At 45.8% G+C, this 21,163-nt stretch overlaps 1 long non-coding RNA gene across 2 annotated transcripts in view; it reads right to left on the bottom strand.

The window, feature by feature from the left end:
* LOC109287392 overlaps window positions 1–21,163 on the bottom strand; it is a 126,385-nt gene that overhangs the window by 61,246 nt on the left and 43,976 nt on the right. The window contains exon 1 of one of the 2 annotated variants that reach the window (XR_002094848.1): window positions 10,713–10,895. The exons of the other annotated variant lie outside the window; for it this stretch is intronic. This is a non-coding gene — a long non-coding RNA (uncharacterized LOC109287392). Of the gene's footprint in view, window positions 1–10,712; window positions 10,896–21,163 lie in introns of those variants that run through there. 2 annotated transcript variants of the gene reach the window in all.

The following is a 21,163-nucleotide window of genomic DNA, read 5'->3' as shown; positions in this document are numbered from 1 at the left end:
ATGCCACAGTCGCCTAGTTTTTTAATGAGGATGCAGTGGGAGATGGTGTCAAAGGCCTTGCTGAAGTCTAGGAAGACTACGTAAGAATGTGGGATTTCCTTCTCCTCCCCAGCTCTTACTGAAATTAGGGAGTAGAACATGGCCTTGCTAACCATTTGGATAGGATCAAACAGTTTCAAGACTCTTCCCTAATTTCATACTTACTTTTAAGCAAGGACAACATGTTTTAAGCTTATTCATTCTCCAGCAAAAAAAAAAACAAACCAAATTTAAAAGCAAGTTGGGAACATAGGCCTGGATGGCATCCCCAGTGGCACCAAGTTCAGTCCTCTGTTATCATGTGCACCAACATAATCATCCTATTGCATCATATCTGGCCCTAGCACATTTTGGAAAACACATATAAAAACTAATAGAAATGTCTTCTCTCTCTCAAAACAGAGATGACTCTTTGGTCTGTGCAACCAGCAAGAAAAAAAAATTACTGTCTCTAAAGCACTTTACTGTGAAAACATCCTGCTATCAGCATTCAGGCACTTAAATCTAGTGGTAGCTACAGCTAACACCCCAGTGATGTCAACTACCTGGTGGCGACACATGGAGAGAAAGAGCAGAAAGACAGAGATATGATCAACTTTTGGACAGCCATGTTCCGAGTCAAAAAGGGCTCTAGACCAAAGCAGACATCCCAAATAACATTCTGAAGCACACAGGAACTACTACAAATGCCAAAGAACTTCATTTATTGTTGCTTATGCCACACAGGGCTTATACAGATACACTTTGTGAACTGCTCCAAGTTGTAAGGGTACAGATGTCCAAAGTTGAACAAGCACTTCAAAAGTGAGCCTCAAAAAAAAGAATTAGAAATATGAAAGCAGTTCCTCAAAAGTCTGTAGGTCCAGCATTTCTCTGGCATCTGCAGTGCTCTGCCAGTGTGGGGTGATTTGAAGGTGTAAATTAAAGCAGATAGCCAGGGAGCACTGAGCTGTCTACAGGAACCTTTAGAGCAGTGGTTCTCAAACTTTTTTTTTGCAGACCACTTGAAAATTGCTGAGGGTCTCAGCGGACCACTAAATAAACATTTTTTTGTTCTACAAATCAAAGCACACAACTCATATTTTAGTATCAGTAGTCTTACCTTAAAAGTACAGATATTCTTGATTGTTCTGCAACCTTTCTACGAACCACCTGAACGGAGCTCATGGAGCAATGATGGTCCAAACCACAGTTTGAGAACCTCTGCTCAAGAGCAAGGGCTGACAACATTTTTGGGCAGAGTGCCAAAAACACCTGCAACCTCCAACCTTGCCTTGTAAACTATTCCCATGCCAGGGGTGGACAGTGATAGCCGCAAGGAGCCTGATCCTAGTTGTGCCAGCACAGCCCTAGCCCTTCTTTGCCAATTGTCCCAAGGCATGTGTGCCAAGCAAAATGCCTTCACGTGCCACAATCTGGCACCTGTGCCGGGAGTTTCCTACCCCTGCTCTAGAGACTGGAGCCCATGAGGCATTTATTGATTCCTATGGGATGCAAAGTGCTTCAAATACATGTCTGTCCATGGCCAAAGTGAGCAAGCAGATAGGCAAGTAAATACAGTATATCACACACACCTTTGTTCCCCCCAACTAACCTTCCAAAATAGAGGTCTCTATCAAATGGGGAAAGTGATTTTTCTTCACTGCAACAGAAGCATGGAGACACGGCTGCAATATGGCTTCCAGCTTCTTTCTGGGACAGTAAACAGGAGCAAGACAGTCTATTATTAACCCTTTCACTGTCCTCTCAAACTGACAACAGTTTTTGGTTAAGCTCCTCCTCATAGTCCTAGAAAGAAGCTGACTGTCATCTGGCAGCATAGATCCTCCATGAAAAAGCCAGCTCAGGGCCATGACTCTGGAAAAAATCCTTTTCTCTTCTACATTCTGCCTTCCAAAAACAAGATGGATATCTTATTTGTAGGCGTGTGGTATGCAAAGAAATAACAATTATGTAGTGCCCATTACCAAGACAGATGTGGGCTGGCAAAAATTAGTGACAGCTAGTGCCAGGTTCTCTCTGGTGCTTTGTAATTATATTTTCATGAAATCAGTTGAAAATATCACTTTGAATTTGGTTATTTTGGTTTGTTAAACGAATCTTGTTTCTAAATCTCCACGAAACAAATGGTAATTAAGAGCCATGGCTAATTGTGCCTTGTATATTTTTTTTCCAGCAAGCCAGCAGATAGGAAAAGCCCTTCTTGTTCCCCTTCAATGTATTTATTTAATAGCTAAAGGTCCAAACAAGGAAGGCAAAGTACTCTGGAATTAAAGTTTCCCTTCATAAAGAGGGCTTTTAAAATAAATAAATACATTTAAAAGATGAGAAAGAGAAAAACCACAATTCCTTTGAACCATTTCAGAAAAATGGTAGTTTTATCTTGACTTTTCAATAACTGAAGTCAATTTAAGGTGTATCTGTCACTATACTGTTTCAGGTCTTCAGTTATGCAGACCAGATTTGGATTATCTCAGAGTTGCATGTTGTGCATCTTGGCTGCATGTTTTTTAATCTGCCGAAGTTGAATCATAGAAACCCCCCCCTAAAATACAGCATAAAGGAAAATAGTTAGTGGAGAAAGCTTAAAATCAGGATCAGTTTCATGAGTCTCAAGATACTCTTTATAAATCTGGTTTCTTGATCTGATTTTCCTAAAGTAACTGTAAGATAAGTGATATCCAAGTAAATTGGAGAGGCAAAGAACTAGGGCCTCAAAGGGTATGACCACATATAGGCAGATAAAGTGTCTTATGAAACTTTCTTTCATCTTCATTCAGGCTGATGGAGTTCAGTTCTGGAGCAACATCCTTGTCTCCACTCTGGTCTCTTTTGTGCCTGGTGAAAGAACCAGCATGATGCAAATAAAATTTAAAAACTTCAAGTGAAGCAGGCACTGCAATAGATGACCATAAAACTGCCACTTGAAGACATACTTCAAAGCTGTGGTATCTGGAGCAGGTCTATAAATTGCAGTGCTCCAGAGATTCTGGGAAGCACTGGGACTGTTACCAGTTTACAAGCAGTCTGCTATAAAATTTAGGCCCATGAAGCTAAGGACTTGACTAAACGGGAAAATTTGCCAGAATAATTTTTAATGTTAATTACACTACTTTAGTTATACTGGAATAATTTTGTGAATGGTCTTACTTCAGAATATGAAAATACATTTCCCTGGGAAGGCCAAATAAGTTTATATGAGGTAGGGACAAGCTTAAAACCAGGAGAACCCTCTTTCCCATGGGATTGGAAAATCTGTGCCCTGTCACTTCATCATCTGTTTTAATCGCACAGGCCTCAAGGGCCTATAACCACCATAACAACTAAAGCCTTCCAACTTCTCCTATCTTTTGCAATCTCCTTCCACCTTGTCACATCTTTGCCTATCCCTTCCGGAGCAGGTTTTATATTATCTTCTTATCATTGACTATCTTGAGATCTGATACCTTCCAGCTCAGCTTCCAACACATGCCTCACTTGCCTTCTCTCATCAGTTCTCATGGTATGTCATTTCACTATGTGATACACTCAAACTTATTGAAAAGGAATGTCCATACCTAGGAAATAAAAAAAGTGTATTGGTGTCAAGTGCTTGGTTCCCTGATGACTCTTATACTACAATCTGTCATTGGTGGGAAGAAAGCGCCTGTTACGATCTCTATCTAGCAGAGCATTCTTTTGCATCTCTTTCTCCTATAGTTAATGTGGCATAGGTTGGGTTAATGCAATACAAGGTGTTTACAGCTACTGGTAAGACTACTTAGAAGTGATACACAATAACATTTTCTCAAATGTCACACACCCACAGGTAAGACACGCACCTTGTTTTTGGAAAGTAGAACAAGAAAAAAAGTTTTCCAGAGTCATAGCCTCGAGCTGACTTTTTCTTTCTGGGACAGGAAGCAGGAGGAGCAAAGTCCAGCGTTACCCTTTTCCCAGCTAGTCTCAATCTGGCTAGTTGCTCAGGGTGTGTGGCGCATGTGTGTGTGTACTCCTACACAAACACACAGACCAGTTAAAGGGATTTCATGCAGAATAACTGACTGGTTTTCAATCACTTAATCCCAAAATGGCTTGGATTGCTATTGAATTTTCTTGCATATAACCCATAACTTTTTCCACAAAACCAACTGCATAAAATTGGAGTGTGCATTATATGTGACAAAAAAGGATCCCCAGGGGTCCAGAAATTTGGTGGGCAGGCAGCAGAGTAGTGGCAGCATTAATTGTCGCAGCTGTCTGAGCCACATCAATTAATACTGCCACCACTCTTGCAAAACATCCTCTGCCACCCAATTTCTAGACCTGTGGGGACCTTCAAGTTGGCATGCAGCCAGACTTAGCGTGTTGCTTCTAACCCAGCACACAGCCCCAGACTTGGCATTCCAGGTCTGACCCCATGTGCTGGCACTGGGGCCACACGGCTCCAGAGCCAGCGTGTAGAGTTGGACCGGGCACACAGCCCTGGACCTAGTGCACTGGGTCATCCTGCAGGCCTACAAGGTGTACAGGGCTGACAGCTGTCTAGGGACCAAGCTCAACTCCCTAGCTGCTGCCGCTCACTTACCTCCATCAGTCAAAAATATTTTTTTTTCCTTCAGATTCCCCTTCAAAAACACACAAAGTGTGTTCTATGTATGGGGTGTACTATATGCGAAAAAATGCAACATTTGCTCAACTCAGCATCATATTTTGAATCAGCACCACATTTTTGTACTACAAAGCTGCTGCTGGCAGGATATCATTATTCCCTGCCTGGATCTTGAGTAAGATAAAAATGTATCTATTAAACACCAAAGTCATACAACACACACACACCCACCAATTTCCCCCAGGAGACTAAGGTGTCTGAGACTGAGTGAGATTATTTTTAGCATAGCTAAAAATACTCTTGGTAACGAATCTTTCCAGAGTAAACCATACTTCTGACCCTCAAAAGATTTTGCAATTAATGAAAGTTAGCTGGTTTAATGCTACTCTGAGGCTAGAGCAGGCATGTAGCTAAAAAGCACTGTAGGATATGTCCAGTGTGATACAGAACACTGATTCGAACATCAACCCTAGCAACTAAATGGAGACAAATTAAAAACCAGCCACCACTGCATAATAACTGAACAACACTAAAAAATTATCCTGGCAAAAAAGTAAAGGATGCAGTTCAGAAAAGATTGATTCAGAAATGCCAATACAATCCTACCAATAACAGTAAAAGATAGTATTTTATCATGAACACATAATGACTGTAGGCAAATATATTTTAAATTGTTACTATATAAAACAACCCTGGAGTCCTGGTGCCATGGATTTAGAATATTTGATTCTTAAGGCCAAGTGTTGGGAACATCCATCCTGTGGATTTGGCCGGTGGAGCAGGAGGGTATTGCCTCTGTCCATGCCCATGCTGAGGCTGCGAAGTGAGAAGCTGCACTGGGGCAAAGCAGCAGAAAGCTGCGCCAATCTCACAACTGCTTTTCCCTATTCCTTGCTCCTAAAATGCAGCACAGGTGTAGCTTCCAGCCAGGGGGGAGCTGAACTAGGGTTGGGCAGCTTCCAGCTGTGCCCACACTGCAGCCAGGGAACAGGGGGGCTGGGGAAGTGACAGAAGTAGCGTGGGCACAGATCCCAGCTCCCGAGCCCCAACACAAACTCCCTTTCCACTAGAAACCATACTCATACCTCAGCTGGGGAGCAGAAAACTGGGAAAAGCAGCAGTACAGCTCTCAGCTGCTTGCCAAAACTCCCTCACTGGTGATGCTGCTAAAGACACCTGACCCACACTGAACTGGAGCCAGACTGTCCCAGCCCATCATTTGAAAAGACTTTGAGCTCCTACTTTAAGCAAAATTGAACCATGATGAGGAGAGGAAGCCAGTAGGTCCATACCAACTTAAAGCCGGGTAGAAAGTGTTAGCTAGTTTGCTGGCATAAGATCAGAGGGACCTTTTGCCAGTGGAAAAGGAAGTACAGTGGATCCTTGCTCTATCCTGCACCCTCATGCCAGGAGCAAGGGTTGCAGCAAAGTAGGCGAGACTCAGGTGACAGACCCCCTTTTCCAGCTTTACTCCCACATGATGTTCCCCTGGCACAGAAGGAACTCTGTAGCACCTATTTTAACCACCTAAGCTTTTTGGGGGGTAAAATGAGCTTGGCAGAAGAATGAAAACAGCCCAGATACCGTACAGAACACCAAAAAATACTAAATATGGTAAAATATCTGATGCAGATATTTTCAGTAGTGCATGCTGCAACTCACAGATAGGCCACACTGAACATTTTTGCCTTCCTCCACTTGAACAAATTAGTCCTAACTCCAGAAAGATTGTGCTTGAACATGAGAACATTTGGACAATATAAACACCAGAATGGTTTGTATAAACCCATCTAGCGTTCATCTACCATCAGAGGGCAAGATCAGAGCTGTCCTCCACACAGGTGACCACAAGCTGCCATTGTTGTCTGGTACAGTGGCCAATGGCCAGGGGAGTGTGAAAAGCACCTCTGCACCCACCCCCACGGCACTGTATTTATCTTGATCTTGCATTAAGAGTTGCTTTGGTCTACCAAAATAAAATGCATTAAATAGAACAACTTTCATCCAGGAGCACTGTCAACCCCATACAGACCAAATACCTCTAGGCTAGAAAAATAAATGTACACTGCATTTTCAGCAACAGTTTAAGTAAACACTGCTACTGCTGTACAAATTATTATTATTACACATACTTACATAGAGAATATTGACAAATCTATTTCTCTGAAGTATTTGACACAGCACATGAAACATGTTCACTAGCAAATCATGTTCTGAAACAGTTAGACCACGAAATTTTGGGATGTTGGGCTAGGCGCTGTATACACACATCCTGATGCAGGACTCCCTAGTGCAGGACTGACAGGCCATTCCATCTGACTGTCAGGGCCCCTAAAAATTTCAGAAAATTAATATTTATCTGCCTCTAGCTATGTGTCAAAGATGGCAGCAGCCAGGGCAGTAGGACCCAGTGGCAGGAACAAGCAGCCGCAGCAGCAAGGCCTGGGCAGGCAGGGGCTCTATGGAGCCAGGCTGGGCTGCACCAGCAGGGAGAAGGGAGAACCAGCCTGGATCCAGACAGCCCCTACCGGCCCAGGCCCCATGCTCCTGCCGCCTCACCCTGGGCCCCGCCAGCACTGGCCTGGGACACCGAGTGCAGGCCCTGCAGTCTCGCCCAACTGGCACTGCTGTCTTGTGCGTCAACTTGCTCCCTGCCCATAGCTGCCAGTTCCCCACTTTCCTGCCTGCCACCACCTGCCCACTGGCTGCTCCAACACCATGTTTCCCAGCTGCATCACCAAACTGTGGGAGCAAAGGGCTCCGCACCAGTACCCCAGGGCCAGAAGCGGGGGTGGGGGGTGTCTATGCAATGAGGAAGGGAGGGAGGGGTAGATAGGGAGAGCAATGAGGGAGGGATAGTGTGTGCATGAGCACACATGGAATGAGGGAGGGACAGAGTGTGGGTGTGTGTGGCAGGCCAGTAGGGGGCGCTCCTCCACTAAGCCACCCACCTAACTGTGCCTGACAAAAAACCAAGCCTTGACTGCCTCTCCTGGGGCACCTATGTCAGGCTGACCCCTTTCCTGAAGCATACCCATAAGCCTGGGGTAACCGCTGCCACCACCCAGGGTCTAGTCTTTGTTTGGACCCTGTACACAGACCTTGTAGACCTTGAGGGTGCTTGACTCTGCAAAATCTTGGGGTTCTTCCTTTAACCTGAAGCATGGAAAGTAACCTCCCTTAGTCATCCAAGCAAAGGGAGCACAAAGGTGTGCCCAATCCCTCTCGAGCATGTACCACAAAGCTTGCTATAGTGCAGGGATTTTCAACCTTTTTTCAGTTGGGGTACCCCCAGTGGCCAGCCAGAGTGGGCAGGGGGGTGTCCCCCAGTGGCGGTCAATGAGAGGGGAAGGGAGGGGTCCCCTGGCATGGCACGCAGCAGCAAACCTGGAAGTGCCGGTAGCTTCTCCATACCGCTACTGCATACCCCCTGGGGCCTTCCAAAGTACCCCCAGGGGTATGCATACCCCCAGTTGAAAACCCCTGCTTTAGTGTATAGCTTTACTGGGTAAAAAGGGTAGGTTTAGGGAGGGGTACAAGTCAGACAAGCATCAAAAGAATTATCCTAAGCAAACAGAGAGGCTTGGTAGCCCTTGATACGCAACTAGAATACATTAATCTAAGTTTCTAGTTAACTTTCTGGTAAGTTATTCACTTCCTTATCCTGAGTATGAGAGAGAGAGCTGCAGAGGTCCACGCTTCTGTGTATGATTTCTAAAATGTCCAACCTCCTTCTTCCTGGAGAGGACCTCTTAAATAGCCCTTCTGACCTCACCACCTGTACCCGGTCAGGGATAGGTGTCATTTGATGCCAGCCAATCAATTTGAAAAACATCACGGTTACCTATTGGAGTGACATGGGCTTAAGTCCCTGCCCCTAGGTCATGAGGTCAGAGCTCCAAACAATAGTCAGTCACGTATGCAGTAACCCAGGGCAACTAGGTTGACAGACATGTGAGAAGACAAAGAAAAAGGAAAGAAAAACAAAAAACAAAAGAGGCCGGAAATGGAGTTCTTTCACAGTGTCTGCATGTGCAATGAGGGAGGGACAGAGTGTGTGTGTGTGCGTGCGAGCATGCATGCATATGCATGTGTGCAATGAGGGAGGGACAGAGTGTGTACACGTTGGTGTGTGTGCAATGAAGGAGGGACAAAATGTATGTGGGTGCACGCAATGAGGCTGGGACAGAGTGTGTGTGTGCAATGAGGGAAGAACAGAGTGTGTGTGTGCACAATTAGGGAGGGACAGAGTGTGCATGTGTGCACAATTAGGGAGGGACAGAGTGTCTGTGCTCAATGAGGCACAGACTGTGTGCACGCATGTAATGAGGCAAGGACAGTGTGTGCACACACGTACAATAAGGGAAGGACAGTGTGTGTGTGCGCGCGCTTGTGTATAATGAGGGGGGGGGCAGTGTGTGCATGTGTGAGGGGTGTCCCACATGCACCCCCGATACACATGCACCTGCACCCCCCTTGCACTGCCATACATGCAGACCCCCACCCCCACAACCCCTCACACACCACAGCCACCCTCCCCCACATACACAGCCCCCACAAGCCCCATACCCACCCACACCCCACATATCCACACACACCCCCATGCTCCTTCAGCCCACAGCTCCCCACAAACCTGTACCCACTCCACCATACCCCCCACTCCTTGCACAATATACAAGAGTAAAACTTCATTTTAAGCTATTGTGCAATCACCTCTATGTACACTACACAAACACATGTAAATCAGGACAAAAATATATTTTGAAATCAAATTAATGAATATTGTAGTAGATGTTGATTTTTAGAATATAATTTGGTATTTTTCTGGTTCTGAGAGGGCAAAACCCCTTGCTGAAAAAAGTACTTCCTGAGGCAAAGGGAGGGACTTCTGGTGGCAAAGGTCAGAGGTTAGGGGGTGGGACTTCTAGTCACAAAATGGCAGCCAGGGGGCAGGGCACCTGTCAAAGAGGCGGAGCTACACATGCAGCCCTCAAGAACTTGCCAAAACTCAATAAGCGGCCCTCCACCTGAAGTAATTGCCCACACCTGCCTTAGTGTTATCAAAATATGAAAAATACAGGTCTCAAGCACTACAGTAAGATCAGACAGCCCCTTTTCTCCTTCCAGGCACAAACATGCTGCTTAGGAAGAAGTATAATTTCTACAAAACCCTCCATCTCATGTTAAAATATGGAGGTATGAGTGAAGAACACCACACAACAGCCTGACTAATCTGCATGTTATATTTTGGTCACTGTGGATATAGACACCAGCTCAGTCACTGCTGCTTCTAACCAGGGGTATAGTGGTCAATGTTAAGGATACCATATATAGGCCTGTATTCTCCTTTTAAAGCACAGGAAGTACCTTGAAACCTGAAAACACCATCTGGGTTTTAAGTGCACCCAGGTTCCTTAGAAGTTCAAATACATATAATATTCAACAGACAGAGGTAGAAAATGAAGCAACTCAACCACAGTATAAGTTCCATCTTCAAAAATAAAGCCACAAACCATACCAATGACTACACAGTTTCTTTCATCCTCCAACTTGATACTGTTCTCAAAATCAGTGCACTGATATATGCAGACAACCAGAATGGCATGTCAGAGGCATGACAAGCAATACAAATAAAGAATTACACCACACATACACAGAAAGATCATATGATCTGTAAGTTTGGAAAGAAATCTCATTACTGGGATCTCATATACATTAGTTAAAGCATTTACAATAAGGAAGACATTCTCCCACACACTACCATGCTCTCCCAGAAGCAAAGGTTATCACCCTGGTTCTTTAAATGGAAGGAAACAGGCAGAATCTCTTGAGAAAATGATCCAGCCTGTTCACTGTTGCAGAAAGAGGTCAATAATATTGGCCATGAAAGTTTATTAGGAAGCAACAGAGGAAGCATTTGCAGGTAGGCAATACCTGCATCAGAAGAATCAACCCAGTGAGCCTCTGTTGTCCATCTGCAATTTTCAACTTAGAAACAAGCTGTGCATGTCACCTTCAATCTGCAGTTCACTGCTGCACATTTGAAAAAAAATTAAGCAGTAGTTCTATTTCTGATACTTACAAACTGCCTTAAGCTGTCAGTTTAATCCTCCTCCCAGCTGGAGACCAGCTATTAGGAAAACATTCCCTCCTCTGCATCCATCTCTCTCAGGCAGGTCTAGTTAGAAGGATGACATCATCGCTCCAGACATGCACCTGATTCTCAGGAAACTGCCCCTCCTCCAGCAGGCAGGTCATTGTTTTTTTTAAAGCGACAGCCAGAGCCTGTCCACCCTTCCCTTTCTGTTCCCAGCACTGCGGAATATGAGCCCTGTAATTGGTCTATTTGTGAGTTTCCCCATGCTCAGAACCAGAACAGAAAAGCTCCCTTAGAGGAGCCACAACAAAATTCATTTTCAGCTACAATGCGGGTTATCTAGTGCGGCTGCTGCATGCCAAAGGATGCACTAAAGACAGCAGTTTGGTCCCATCTTTTCTGCTCCAGATTCTGAGATGGAAAAAGTTTTCTTTTTTGGTTTTCCAACTCTCTTAATTAAGCTCCATTTGCTCTTTTATCCACCTCTATTGCTTTCACCCTTAAACATGCCTTTCTGTTCTATTCCTCACAATGTCTGTCTGGGAGCTTACTTAAAAGCATTTGCATATTTTAGATCCTAAATACCTTTAGTGAATATTGCTGGCAGGCTGAATTCTTCCAGCCAACCCCAGATCCAATGCAACCTACCAGAAAATTTGAAGTGGGCACACGACATTTTGCATGTACAGTGTCTGACAAAAGTAGGGCTCTTCCCACCTGATGCAGTGCTTATGAAGGGATGGAGGAGGTGGTAAAGTAATGCAACTGAGAGGCTGAAAGTTTCTTAATATATCTCATGCACAAGGATCCTGGTTTGCTCTGATTAACCCCCCCCCAAATCCCTGTTTTCCTGCAGTTAAAATGAAACACCATTACACACACCTCTCTCTATCTCTTTTGTGGGGGGAGGAGAGGCGAGCAGCCACAGCGCAAAGCCGCAGCAGCCGCAAAAAGTAGTGGTGCCCTTGGCAGGGCCTGTACAGCACTGCAGGGCCCGACAAAGCACGGGGCCTGGGGCGGCTGCCCCAATTCACACCCCCAAGGGACAGCTCTGTATATTGGTATCAGTTGAACTCAATGTTTTATTGATATATTTAGAATTTTAAGGCAATTTGGAAGCCTACCAGTGCATCAATCATTATTCATAGATTTCAAAGACATTAGGGCTGGAAGGGACCTTGCAAGATCATCTGGTCCAGGTCCCTGCCAAAGGGCAGGAAGTCCACTGGGGTCAGAGGACCCCAACAAGATAATCATCCAAGCACATCTTGAATGTGTCCAGAGTTGGAGTTTGCACCACTTCTGGGGGAGTCTATTCCAGACTCTGGAGACTCAGACAGTAAAGAAGTTCTTCCTTATGTCCAGTCTAAAATGGTCTTCCAGCAGTTTGTGACTGTTAGACCTCGTTTTCCCTGGGGGAGCCCTGATGCACAGATGTTCTCCCAGGTCCTGAGGAACACACCTGATATAGGCTGCCACCAAGTCTCCCCTGAGCCTACGCTTAGCTAAACTGAAGAGTCTCATGCATCTCAGCCTTTCTTCATATGGCCTGATCTCTTGACCTCTGATCATGTGCGTAGCTCTCCTGGACTCTCTCTCGAGCTTTTCCACATCCTTTTTAAAGTGTGGAGTCCAGAACTGGATACAGTACTCCATCTGCAGCCTCACCAAGGCCAAATAAAGCAGGAGAATGACATCTTGGGTCTTCTTTGAGATACATCGGTAGATGCAAGCCAGGGTTTTATTTGCTTTCCCGGCTGTGGCACCGCATTGGTGGCGCATAGTCATCTTGTGGTCAATCATGACCCCCAAGTCTCTTTCAGACGTAGTGCTAGCAAGTGAAGCATTGCCGAGCCTATAGGTATGAGGGGGGTTTTCCTCCTAAGGTAGAGCACCTTCCATTTTGCTATGTTGAAGGTCATCGTGTTTGTATCTGCCTACCTTGCAAGCCTATCTAGGTCAGCCTGAATCTCCAGCCTATTCTCCAGTGTGTCTGCGCTTCCCCACAGTTTGGTATCATCCATGAACTTAACCAGTTTGTTTCTGACACCCGAATCCAGGTCATTAATGAATATATTAAAGAGTACTGGTCCGAGTACTGATCCCTGAGGAATGCTACTGGTCACTATATGCCATGCTGACCTGGTTCCAACAACAGTCACTCTCTGGGTCTGACCATGGAGCCAGTTCCCAAGCTATCAGACTGTTGTTGAGGCAGAAGTTCCCCAGTTTTGCCATAAGGACATTGAGTTATGGGGAATCATGGTCACACCTGAAGGTAGGCTACAGATACAGGCGAGCCTAGACAGGCTAGCAAATCAAGCGGATCAGAACCAGATGAAGGTAACATCAAGAAATGTAAAGTGCTCCACCTGGGGACAAACAATTGCCTACACATTTACAGGCTTGGCAGTGCATCAAACTGACCAGCACGACAAATGAAAGGGACCTGGGGGTAATAACTGACCACAGTATGAACATGAGCCGGCAGTGCGACACTGTAGCCAGCAGTGCAAATAATACTCTGGCATGCATCAATTGATGCTTCTCTAGAAAAAACAAGGAAGTGATTCTTCCCCTCTGCTCAGAATTGGCAAGACCACTTCTGAAGTACTGCATCTAGTTCTGGGCGCCACACTTTAACAAGGACATGGCTAAGCTAGAGAGAGTCCAGAGAAGGACCACCTGTATGATCAGAGACTTGCACAGCACGTCATACAAGCAAAGGTTGAGGGACCTGGAACTCCTGAGTCTGAAAAAGAGGAGGCTGAGTGGGGACTTGGTAGCAGCTTACCACTACATCAGGGAAGCACATCAAGGGCTTGATGAACAACTGTTCACCAGGGCACCATTGGGGAAAACCAGGAGTAATGGCCACAAACTCCTAGAAGACCATTTCTGGCTCTATGTTAGGAAAAACTTCTTCACAGTTAGGGTGTCCAGACTGTGGAATAAGCTCCCTCCAGAGATGGTGCAATCATCTACCCTGGAAATTTTCAAGAGGAGACTGGACAGTCACCTTTCTGGGGTCACCTGACCCCAGTTGTCTTCCCTGCCTGGTGCGGGGGGATGGACCCAATGATCTTCCAAGGCCCCTTCCAGCCTTACAATCTGAATCACAGAAGGTGATCGTCAGGCTGTAACCATTTATTGTAATAAAATACATTCTAAACACCTATATAATTTTGGCATCTGATTTTGATTTACAACACAAAGCCAGAGCTCCCCCTGCCCCCTTCACTCACCAGGATGCACGTCCAGCTGCAGCTTTCCCCGCTCCTGCTACTTTGTGGTGCAAAGCCGCCCAGATATGCTAATGCCCTGCCCCTGCCCATGTCGGTACCCCCCCCACAACTTCCAGCCCCCACAGCCCTGCCAGTACCCTTCACTACTAAACCACAGCCCTGCCAGTGCCCCCCACTCCCAGGTCCCCAGTGTATGAGGAAGAGGGTAGATGTTTAGGCACAGGCCATGCACTATGGGAAGTACATGTCCCCCCCAGATTTCTGCAGCCTGAGCAGACCAGCTCCAGGCAAGAGATCTCTCCATGGTCCAGTGGGTGAGACCCAACGTGAGAGAGAGTCCCATGCCACCATGGCAAGGTGCAGCAGTGCATAGCTGTGCCACCACTGCTGCTGGGCAGGCAGGGGGCACCCGACTGGGGTCCTGTCCACTGGGCTGCAGAGGCGGCTCCTTCCTGGAGCTGGTCTGGCCCAGCTGCAGCCCCACACCCCATTGTGAGCACAAACATGGGGGGGCATGTGACCCCTGACATCAAATGTGCCCTTCTGCCCCCCAAAATGTGACCTGTGTGCCCCCCCACCCCATCCCATAAACTTACTTGGAGGGAGCTGTAGGATCTGCTCTCCAACACTGCCTGGCTACCACATGCATGTGTGCGCACCATGAATGACACATGCCCCTGGCAACTGGGGAGGCACAGCAGCTGGAGGGGCACAGCAGCAGCAGTAAGTGGGAACTCTTGCAGGTGCCACCGGTGCTGTCAGCGGCAGGAGGGGAGTAGGGTGAGGTGGTGGCAAGTGGTGAGTGCCGGCAGGCCTTTTAGTAGGGGGCGCACCACCACACACAGGGGTTGCACATACACCTCCTACTCATCACCCCTAGTGTGCACGCACGCGTGAGCGTGGAGCCCCCGGTGTCCTGCTCTCCCCCACCCCAAGCTGGCTGGAATTCTGCCTGTTTCCGGCTTTTTTCTCCTTTGAAGAAGAAAATCTACATTTTTCTGCAGCAAACAAAAAACCTTGCTTATGAGCCTTACTTACAGTGGACACTTCCCAAAGCTCTCCCCAGAGAGTTAATAACTGATCAGTGTCAGTCTTAACTTTGGGAACTCCAGTGCAGACTAATTACTGTTTGGATTTATAACATCATGTTTTTCACAAGTGCCCTGAGCTAGATGACATGCCACAATGCTAAATCTTTACTACTTACAGAAGGGCTCCTAACATTCATCTCCATGGTGAGACAGAACCAGAGCTGGAAGCAAGGGTCTTTAAGATACCCAGGGCCTAAATCAGGAGTGATTTAGCAGCCAGGATGTCCAGGTTGGAATATAAAAACTATCCTCACAGTCCAGGTCAATACAGTCCTTCACCCTGTCAAGATACTGGGTTCCCTGCAGTTTTCTGACATGGGGCATTTTAGAACAAACAGGACCTTGCAGAGAAGTTTAGTCCCCCACTTACAATGACTTCATTCAGTGATACTGTTTGGATACATAATTTGGGAGGCAATTTAGAAATATAATATACTGATATGATGGGAATTATACACATACTTCAAAAAGAATTACAGGAAATTGCCATCTCAATTTTTAATAGAAACACTGCTACAGAAAGATTAAATTTCTGAAGTTGTGGCATATCAAGTACTCATTGTTTCCAAAAAGCAGTGACCCCTAATACACTGATTCTCTACCAGTGGGCTGCAGTAGTGCTGCAAGGGCAGATATGAACAAAGGAGAGGGGTGGGTTGGCATCCCACTGGCCCCACCCACAGCCATGTTATCTGACTTAAGTCACTTCACCTGTACCTCCCTCAGTTTCTCCATGTGCAAAATGGGGATAGCAATAATGATCTTCTTTTGTATAGTACTTCCTTTATAAGATTAAGGGCTAGGGATTGTTTTACTTTGTTATCATAATGTTTTTTCAAAGTTTAACAGTAATCTCTCATCCAAACTGAAAAGTCAAAAATAGATAGGAGCAGCAGCTGCCAAGTTAAGGGTTGCAAACCCCATTTCCATTCAGGAGCTTAGCTCTTACCTGTTCAGCCTCCACAAGAGAAGGCTGAGAGGGATCCAGTGGCCATTTACAAACTAGTCAGGAGGGGACCAGCAGGCATTGGGAGAGTCCCTGTTCCCCTGAGCACTACCAGGAGTGACAAGAAATAACAGTCACAAGCTGGCAGAGGGTAGATTCAGGCTAGATATCAGGAGGCGTTACACTTCACTGTCAGGGCAGCTAGGATCTGGAACCAACTTCCAAGAGAAGTGGTGCTGGCTCCTACCTTGGGGGCCTTTAAAGGAGTCTGGATGAACACCTTGCCAAGGTCATTTGACCCCGGTACTCTTTCCTGCCATGGCAGGGGGTCGGACTTGATGATCTGCTCAGGTCCCTTCTGACCCTACCAACTATGAAACTCCCCAGTTTCCTTTACCTTTTCACCTAACGTTGCTTTTTCCTCAGTAATTTTATTCTAGACAAGTTTTTTTTTTGTTGGGACACACAAAATAGCGAACAAAATTAATTACACTACCAACAGTCCCAGCCTTCAAAATTTATTATTTTTCTTAAACTGCATAATTCAGAGTAGGAAATAAGATAATGTTTTGGCCTGTGTCATGGTTACAGGACAAACTGTGTCCTAAAACCAACCTCTACAGTCTTTCAGTGATTGGTTTAACTGTTTTCATCCTTCCTTAGCTGGAACTTCAGAGTTCTGCCACTCCGTCAAACTCAATCACTCACTCAAGCCCTGCAATTTTCTAACCATTGACAGACCCCAACTATAACTGACACCTTAAAAACCACACACACAGCTTCCCTCCAGGTGCCTATGCCCAACAAATGATTAAAATTATGTCTTTAAATAACCATATTGTTTATTCAACCAAATGTTTGCGTCAAGCTGGGAAGAAGGTTAAAATAAAAGCCTGAGTAACTGATCTTACCTAAACTTTACTCTTTCCTTTCAAGTTGCACTTTATCCACATGTCCATCCCTAAATCTACCTTGGGAGGAACAAAACAACTTGCAGGAGTTCTTGCAGCTTTCAGTATCTTCATCAGCAGCTTTTCTCTGGGAGGTGCTAACCTCCTCACTCCCGTCCCTTTTTGCAAGGAGGTTCTTGTAACCATTTGGGTGTCAGACTGTATGGATTTAAAAGGATTGAGTTTTGCATTTTTTCTGTTCCACCATTAGGTTTCTAATGCGAGCAGTTGGCATAATCTGCTTCTTCAGGTAGCTAGGAAGATGCTCCATATTTATAAATATTTATTTAAACAATTATACACATACACACACTATACATTTACTCAGCTATTTAACAGTAAATACGTATTACATTAGAAAGTGGTGAATAACTCATTATTTATTTACAATGTGGGAACTGATTTTTGTATCCATGATGTGTCAGGCTCCATTTGGATAGAAACTGAAACTCGGTGCACAAAGACAACATTCAAAATCTATTTTATTTGTTAAATAAAGTTAACTTGAAATATATTGGATTTATAAAAGAAAAAGATGTTCAAACAGTTTTGCCAAAAAACTAACAAATCTAAACAGAGTGCATATTTTAAACTAAGCTCCTTGGTTTTTGTCATGATTTTCTTAATCAAGAATTTATGACTCGTTCATTTTAAGGCTCTCATATACAGTCTTTATTCATAGATTGGAAGCGGAAAACACGCTTCTGTTCTTCTTCACTTCTCAATCAGTTTTTCAACTGTGAATAAGTTAATCATTGAACTGAACCGGAAGAATAGACAGAAATGAAGGAAATATTTTCCCTCCACCAGCTGTCAAAAGCTACGTTAGCATTTCAACAAATTCTAAATTCTAGTTGCTTAGCAAATAACTCCCATCAGTTCAGTGGTTTGATTTTCTTTAAAACTTTGGCTTTAAAACTACGCATTCATTTAAAACAAATTATATTCTATTTATACATGAACTAAGCCGTCCTATTTTCAAATTCAATTTTAAATAGGTTTATTTTAACATACATTACACTGGATTGTATTTCAGCCAAAATCAGACATTGGATTTTTTTTTTCATTTGTTTAATATTTGTATCCACCCTGTTTAGTGTCTTATTGATCACTAGGCTCTCAGCATTGGTAAGAGAGCTGTGTAATCTGCTGGAACCTGGAAGTCACCTCTGACTGCTCAGCTATTGTCTTTCCCTATTCTCAGCCTTGTTACTTCTCTAGGCTATTGCACTGCCTTCAGCCTCATTTCCTGCACAGCCCATTAGTAAACTGAACCAATAAATGTATGCATTCTAGTAAACCGATATAGTTATGCATTCACTCTGTTGATAGCCAAGTCACACACTCATGAATCTTATTACAGTTCAACCCCATGTTCTTCACAGTGTGGGGCACCATTATATTTAATCTTTGTTCTAGTTTCTTGTTCTAGCTACATATGAATAGGTATACCTTTTAACAAAAAGCAGAGAAACTCAAAGCCTAAACAAAATGTCCTTTGAACAATGACAGCTCACAAGTTTTTAACACAGGATTCCTTTGATCTTGCACAAGTAGATCTAATGAGTTTATTGCAAGGAAAATGAGAGCTCAAAATCCACTTTAGGTTGAAAGTGAAAATAAACATAAATTGGTCTCATTGTTCCCATCTGTACACATCATAAAACTTATATACAAATCGGTGTGAATATCAACAGAATTGCATCAGATTAATGGCAGCCTTGTGCTCAAGGAAGAGGAGACCCCTAGATTATCAAGAATGTTATAATCAGAATTGATTAGCCATTTTGCTTTTTGGAAATGCTCCAACTTATAAAGGTATGCTCAATATAGTAACGGGCCTTCCTTTGCTGCCATTCCTATATTTATTTTATTATAATGATCGAGGCTTCCAAATTGTTTTATAATAGTAAATATATCAATAAAACATTGTGTTCAACTACCTACCTATATATTATATAAAACACACACTGACATATGCACACGTACATACACACATATGTATACACATACATATTAGGGTCGCGCAAAATTTCAGTAACCGTTTCATTTCGGAGCTGTTTTGGGCCGATTCAGCACCCGAAACACTGAATCTGGATCAAAGTGAAAAGCTTGAAGAAAGCTACGAAACTAAGCGAAAGGCTTCAAAAAGTTTAGGAAACATTTCAGAGAACTTTGGCATTTCAGAGCCAGACTAGCAGGGAAACAAAAACTAAGAAGAGGGAGGGGAGGACTGCTCTGGTATTGACATCCAACTCCCGGTTCAATTTCCCAGCTGGCTTCCCTCAGCTCTCCAATCATTTTCCCAGCTCTTCCAGGGGTGGGGGGGCAGGCCCCCGATTTGTGTGTGGGGTTTCAGCAGGCCGCTGCTGCAGTGGGAGCCTGCTGAAACCTGGCACGCATAATCGAGGGGCCCATGCCCCCTGGGAAAAGCTGGGAGAACTATCTGCAAGCTGGGGAATTGAACCGGGGGCTGGAGAATCCCTGCCATGCAACCTGGCTCCACAGGCCTGGTCCTCTCACACACCAAGGAATGTGTCAATGTTGGTGGCAGTCCTCCTCAGCTGTTTGGGGGGAGGGGGAGCCAAGGAGGAATGGGTAGCACAGTCACAGGTAGGCCTCCCAGTAGCAGAGGAGATTGCAGGGCAGGGTGGGCTTGCCCTACACACCGAAGTTCAAGGTCCCATTCCCGGTTCACAAGTGCACCTGGGGCACGATGGCGATCATCAGCAGTGGGGAGTAGTGGGTCGGGCACCCCTCTGTCTGTGGAAACAGCTCCTCACAGCACGCTCAGGACACTCAGCAGGGGCATGCTCAGGGCGCAATGCTGACACAGGGGGAGGACGGGCTGGCCCTAGGACACCTCTCCAAAGATGCCCCCTTGGAGGAGTGTGGGGGCACCAGCAACTGCACATCCTAGTCAGTTGGGAGCCCCTTGCCACCCATGCCTGGGCACTGTGGGTTTGGCAGCAGCACAGGAGACAGGTTGGCCTGCAGCAGAAGTCAGGGGGAAGGGGCTCTAGAGCTACAGCAGCAGCTGCTACCAGGAGCTAGGCCTGTCCCAGCCTGGGAACATAGTAGGAAAGGCATGTTGCCTGCAGCCAGCACCCAGCCACCCACCTACCCCTGGGGAGCAAGCAAGGACAGAGCTGTAACCAGTGACCGCCTAGGCCAGGCCCTGCCCAGCTGACTTAACATGGTCCGCAGCATCCGGGCACACGTGACCCCCAATCTGAGGCTAGGCAGTTTACAGGCCCCTGGTACTGAGAATCTTACCTCAGAAATGTTGCAAACTCTCACAAACAACCTCTTTCTCCTGGCTCTGCAGACCCTACAGCTGCATGGGAGGGAAATGTACCAGTTAGCAGCCAGGATATTCCACCAGGGTCACCAGCCTTGGCTAGGGCTCTGCAGATGGGCCTGCTGGACAGGCCGGTCACAGTGGACGAGGAGCACCTGGCAGACTCACAGGCTTGTTGGGCACAGGACATTGCCTGCGAGGAGACAAGCGATCAGCATGAGGAAGCAAGGGACCAGGTGGAACAGGAATTCTAGGAGAGGCTTCTGGCCCTGGAGGAGCAGCACATGCAGGGCCTGAAGCAGCACGCTGTCCTGGTGGCCAGGGCAGTGGAGGTGACGGACAAGGATCTGGTGTTAGCCTGTGGGGACGACCTGGTGGGGGAGATGCTAGTACAAGGGAGGCTAGGGGACAGTGATCATGAAGTGATCCAGTTTGCTATTCAGAGAAAGCTGGGGAGGGTAACTAGCACAGCGCAAATGCTTGACTTTAGGAAAGCCAACTTTGATGTGCTCAGGGCAGTAGTCAGGGAGGCACTTGGAGCCCAAGGGGTAGCTAGCATGGGGGTCCAGGAAAGGTGGTCCTTTCTCAAGGAGGCTATCCTTGGGGCACAGCAGGACTCCATTCCTCTGTGCAGGAAGGCGGGAAAGGGGTCCAAGAAACATTCATGGCTGAGTGCAGATATCCAGGCTGGCCTGAGGGCAAAGAAAAAAAAAGCGTACTGGTGGTGGAAGCAGGGGGCAGGAACAAAGGAGGAGTACCCCTCCCTGACCTGAGCTTGTAGGGATTTGGCAAGGAAGGCTAAAGCAGCACTGAAGCATAGATTAGCTTCTGGGATTAAGGATCACAAAAAGTCCTTTTTCCGGTATATAGGTAGCAAGAAGTAGTCTCGGGGTAACATTGGAC

The sequence above is a fragment of the Gavialis gangeticus genome, unplaced genomic scaffold, assembly GCF_001723915.1.
Source record: "Gavialis gangeticus isolate Ggan-Ray unplaced genomic scaffold, GavGan_comp1, whole genome shotgun sequence".
Lineage (NCBI taxonomy): Eukaryota > Metazoa > Chordata > Crocodylia > Gavialidae > Gavialis > Gavialis gangeticus.
This window is presented reverse-complemented; position numbering and strand designations above follow the sequence as displayed.